The sequence below is a fragment of the Tachypleus tridentatus genome, chromosome 5 (genome assembly GCF_004210375.1).
Source record: "Tachypleus tridentatus isolate NWPU-2018 chromosome 5, ASM421037v1, whole genome shotgun sequence".
In the NCBI taxonomy this organism is placed as follows: domain Eukaryota; kingdom Metazoa; phylum Arthropoda; class Merostomata; order Xiphosura; family Limulidae; genus Tachypleus; species Tachypleus tridentatus.
This window is the reverse complement of record NC_134829.1, coordinates 31,560,014-31,566,013: the sequence shown is the minus strand read 5'-3', so window position 1 is coordinate 31,566,013 and position 6,000 is coordinate 31,560,014.

Here is a 6,000-nt window from a genome sequence, read left to right as displayed (position 1 = left end):
TACAAATTCAAGCACTTCCTGCAGAGAGGCAGGGAGAGTCTTACTGGCGAGAGCATATCGGTGAATCATGCAGTGGATGCCCTTTGCTTGAGGTGCTAGCTTCTTCACTCTCGACTGGAATCCTGATTTCGGTCCCAGCATAGCCGGTGCCTCATCCGTACAAACCCCACACACGTTTTCCCATTGAAGATCTTCGTCTTGAAAAAAAGTTGAAACTTTTTCCATGACATCATCAGCTTTGTTGTGGTTTCAAGTGCACTGCAGAATAAGAATTCGTCTTTGATGTCACCTGAATTAATGTATCTCACGAAGACAAGCAACTGAGAACATGAACTTACAGCTAAACAGACACACAAGCATACGTACATGCGCGTGCACTCACATACTCGCTACTCACTAGTACACACATATATACAGTTGCAGACACATACACATTCACACAGGCACATTCACTCACAGGCACGCGTACATACACCCATAATATCACCTAATGACATTGAACTAACGTAGCACACGTTTTGCTTTGCACCGAAACAAAAAAAATGTAAGAGCATGAAAATGTAATTGATGAAATAAAATTAATGTTATCTCAAGCTACTTTTCTAACAAGGTTACGCGACTCCCCTGCCAAGGCTTCGCGACCCCTGGGGTCGCGACCACCGGTTGGGAACCCTGGCTTAGATCGAAAAGCTTAGAAGCACGCCTATATTAAAGATGTACATTTCGGCTATTGAAAAAATCTACATCTAGGCCTAATTATGCAATTCGATTGGTAGGAACAGGAGAATCACAAGAACAAACACACAATTTGTAGGTCTGTGATGCAATAAAACAATTCAACAGACCAAACTGTAGGGGATGTTTGTATGCACCATACCCCCCATCCCCCCAGGGTCTACGCCCCTGCCTATATGTAAAGAGCAGACGAGTATAAGCAGTTGTATCGTGAACATAAATGAATTATACACTGATATTATTGTGATAAAAGAAGTAAAAGAGGGTGAAGAAAGTAAGCTATACACTAATAATCTTTACGTTTAAAACAGTTTGGTTTGTCAACTGAATTTTAAAGCAATTGAATAGGCCTAAGTGGACTTTTGATGCAAAGATAAGTGGTGGGCAGAGCATAGATATCCCATTGTGTAACTTTGTGCTTAACTTCGAAGAAAGAAAGATTGATTAAGATATAACTACGATTGCCATAGTATAAAGAATGTTTGTATATACGTATAACTTGTTTCAAATATATATCTATGTATATTATTTTAAAAACAAGTGGAGTGCGTGTTGTTCGTTTATTGTTTAATTTATCGCCAACAAATCATATACACTTACTGCTGACGAATCCTTAGCCCGACACAATCTAATATATACTTCACTATTGTTCAAAAAGTAAAATACTCACACAGTGTTAGTTAAAATGTTTAATTTATATAGTATTTTTTATTATAAATATTATTTTGTTTTGCTGAGTATATAGATTTAAGACATCTAACTCTCCTAAGTCGTCAGGCCTCACGAGATATTACTAGTCCAGTAAATTAGAGGTTTGAATGCAAGTAAATTGCAATATATAGTTTTTTTATTTGAATTTGTTTGTAGTTAAACACAAAGCTGGACAATGGGCTATGAGTGCTCTGCAGAGAAAAGGTGTTGAAACTCGGTTTCTAGAGTTATAAGTTCAAAGTCATGCCTCTATGCTATCGAGGGCAATTTATTTTGATAAAAGTATGTTTTTAACTAAAAAAATTGGGTATAGAGTTATGTGTTGATCGATTTTCTTGATTGGAGGTTTATCTGTTTTGCCTTATAAAATATTTAAGCCTTAATGCTGCTGTTTGGGGCAGAAGTTTAAATGATATTAAAATAATATGTAAAAAATCAAACAATCAGATTTTTCATACAGTTTTGGCAACCATAACTAGTTGTAGACATTATTATTTTTATTATAGATCATGTGTGTCTATGTGTTTTTCTCATAGCAAAGCCATATCGGACTATCTGCTGAGTCCACCCGAGGGGGATTGAACCCCCTGATTTTAGTGTTGTAGATCCATGAACTTACCGTTTTACGTAGAATTTTAATGTTTATACACGATTTTGTCTTCAGATATCATTTCTCGTTTGTTTAAAAATTAATCGAAATAAACAGTTTTAGTAAGTTAAAGTGTATTTTTCCTGAGTTCAAAACTATTAGGTCATCCCTTAAGTAATGTCCGATTTTAGGGTTCAGAAAAAGAAAAAGTAGTTCACACACTTTTAATGTTATTTAATCAGTAATGTATGTTCTATTATTATTAATTACTTCCTGCCAATGATTCACAAGCTTCTGAATGTCAGTTCTATAAAATTATTGTGGTTTGGAGGAAAAGAATGTAGAGAGGGTAGTTTTGACACCTTTGTGTGTTTCAAGCTATTTTCCATCATGATAGTTCTGTAATCTACGGAATAGATGATAATAAGATGGGGCAAGGAGGTTGTGGAAGTTTTCCCAGTCTAGCTCTTCAGTCTTTGCACATGTGATCTTTGCTGTATGGGGCTGTGCATTATCCTGGTGTAACACAACACCTTTACGTAAGCTTGATTAAAGTAGGCCTCTTTTCTTTCAGTGCAACATTCAAACGTTCTAACTGTTGACAAGAGAAGTTTGATGTAATCGTTACATTGAGTGGCACTAATCAAAGTGAATCACACCAACAATATCCCACCAAGTGCTTATCAACAAGACTTTCCTAGGGTGGAAGTCCATTTTGGCTGTGCTTTAGCCAGTTTACCTGCATTAAACCATTGTCTGTGGCGCTTAACATTTTTATAAAATATCCACTTTTCATCTCCAATCACTAACCTGTCCAAATAGGGTGAGTTACGTTTACGAGAGTGCAGAGAAGCGCAAATGTCCACTCTTATTTTATGGTTGGCTTCTGTCAAATCATGGGGGACCCATTTTCCAAGTTTTGACACCTTTGTAAGCTGTTGCAGGTGACAGTGAACTGTTGAATGGGTTGAATTAAGCTTCTGTGCTAGTTCTTCAACTGTTACAGCACAATCTTCATCAAGTGCAGCCAGCAGAAAGTCATCATTAAATTCAACAGGGTGGCCTGAACGTGGCGCATCACTTAAGCTGTAGTCACCTGATCTGAACTTCTAAAACCACCTTCGACATTTTCTTTCATTGAGAGACTCCGCACCATAAACACCTTGAATGTTTCGTGTAGTTTCTGCTGCACTATTGCCTTTTTTAAAATAATAAAACATTATATGCATGATGTGATCCTCGGACACATCCATCTTCATAAGGGTTTATTTGATTAATGATCTGAAAAATTGGAGTTGGGTTAGTTTCTTTTATTTGTTTGAACATTTTTATACACATCTTACTACATATTTTAGTAATTAAAGCCTTCTACAAAGACAGAAATGATGATGCACTTTCTGTATTAAATTTTCGGACATTACTTATCGGATAACCTGATATATAGCTGAAAAATATCATGTTATCCCATCTTGGTAATTCTCTTTGTTTCTGGTAAGTAAAAGACGTGTATTATATATGATGGTAAATGTATAAGGTGTGAAAGTGTATATGATGGTAAATGTATTAGGTGTGTAAGTGTGTATGATAGTAAATGTATAAGGTGTGTAAGTGTATATGATGGTAAATGTATTAGGTGTGTAAGTGTGTATGATAGTAAATGTATTAGGTGTATAAGTGTATATGATGGTAAATGTATTAGGTGTGTAAGTGTGTATGATGGTAAATGTATTAGGTGTGTAAGTGTGTATGATAGTAAATGTATAAGATGTGTAAGTGTATATGATGGTAAATCTATAAGGTGTGTAAGTGTATATGATGGTAAATGTATTAGGTGTGTAAGTGTGTATGATGGTAAATCTATAAGGTGTGTAAGCGGTAAATATACAAGGTATGTATGAAGATTTCTGATAAAGTCAAAGTCTTTGAAAATAGTGTTTTGGAAAGTTAGTCCTGTCTTTATCAGCGACTACTTCTTTATGATTTGAGTGCTTCAAAGGTGAGACATTTAGCAAACATCATATTTCTGCTAGAAGGACGTATTTTCGATGACATTTTCTTGCTTTTCGTCCATTTTATACCAGGATGTAAATGTTGATTTCCTCGTGCCATTTTAAAACAGTTTGTTAGTTTCAGCATGGCCAGGTGGTTAGGGTGTTAGACTCGTAATCTGAGGGTCGCGGGTTCGAATTTTCGTCACACCAAACATGCTAGCATTTTAGCCGCAGGGTGTTATCATGTGACAGTGATCCCACTATGTGTGTGTGTTTTCTTATAGCAAAGCCACATCGGGCTATCTGCTGAATCCACCGAGGGGAATCGAACCCCTGATTTTAGCGTTGCAAATCCGTAGACTTACTGCTGTACTAGCGGGGGACTATTAATTAATAATAGAGTAGCCCAAGAGTTGGCGATGGTTAATGATGGCTAGCTGCCTAACCTCTAGTCTTACATTGCTAAATTAGGGACGGCTAGTGCGGATAGTCCTCGTGTAGTTTTGCGCGAAACTCAAAACAAACAAACGAAACAGGAGGGTGTTAATTTTTCTGTGAACCTTTGTTTGTCAATACACAAACGTTCGCTTCGATCATCATGTTCTAATTCAAATGTATTGCGTAATAAAGGATTTCTTTTCTATAAAACAAAATATGTACACGGTTGGCTAGTTTCTATGAGAAACACGCTTGTTCCCGTAACACGTACACTGCGCTGAGTCTTCCTCCAACCCAATGAACCTGTTGAATAATGTGTGATTAGCACGTGCAGTAGCTAATTGGCTGTTGTCGAGTACGCTATATTCTATTGTCGACAACACACGCTGGCAATTAGAAACAGACATACATGTGTATCTGTTAATCTTTCTTGAGTGTAAGTGACAACTGTGCTTCCAGGTCAGTAATAAAATGAAAAATAGATTGCAAAAAAAAACTTGAAGAAATATCCCAGGAAATCTCAGCAAGCATTCGTATTTTACAAGTATGCAAATGCTATATCCGACCCACGGCGAACTGTCATCATTAGCGGTCAGTAGTGTGGCCATCTGAAGACGTGGGGTCAGTATCATGGATGTATATAGTTGTGGTGCGCAGACTGTCAACTTCAGCGGTCAGTAGAGTGGTCGTTAAGAGACCTTTAGGCCGGGTTGGTCTTGTGGTAGGTCTCTCGATTTTTGAGCTGGCGAACTGCATTCGAACCCATGCGGTACCACAAACTATTTCTTGATTGCCCGCTCTGCAACTTTAACGCATTCTACCTGTAGTATAGCAATCCTAGAGTTAAAATAATACCAGTAATATTAATCACGTATACCAGATAAAACACTGAAATTTATTTCGTATGTTAAAAAGCACGTTATGAATGTGCAAACTTCTAGGGTCATGGGAATGAAACCAAGGATTGCCATTGGCTAAGAGTGCGTCGTGTAATAAACGATGTATCCGATAGCAACAGCGGTAGAAGTTGCATAAAAATATTGTTCAGGTGGTCAATTTGGAGATAATTGTTTATAAATTTAAAGATTATTAAATGCGAAATTGTAAGTACCATTTTATGACACATAAACTAGGACTAAGCCTATTAATACACAAATGCAGAGGGAAAGCCTGCATGTGGGACCTGTCAGTGTTTTAGTCAAGAACATAGTAACAGAAGAAATCGTAAAACTGTGACGGGAAAGAAAAAAGCAAATGGCGGCAATAAATATTTTTTTAAAAATATATAATTTATTGTGTAAAAACTGAAAAAATCTCAATCCGGGTCTGCTTTAGTGTTAATATTTAGTCTTGAAGGTTTTGGGAATTTTATACAAGGACCATGGACACTGACAGTTGTAATCCCCTTTTAAAATTCCTGAAAATATCGGACTATAAAATAATCGGTATCTATAAAAAATAAATGTTATCAGTTGGAAAGATGTGAACAAATATGAGTAGTTAGTGACGTAAGTTAGTCAATGAACATATAGTCCC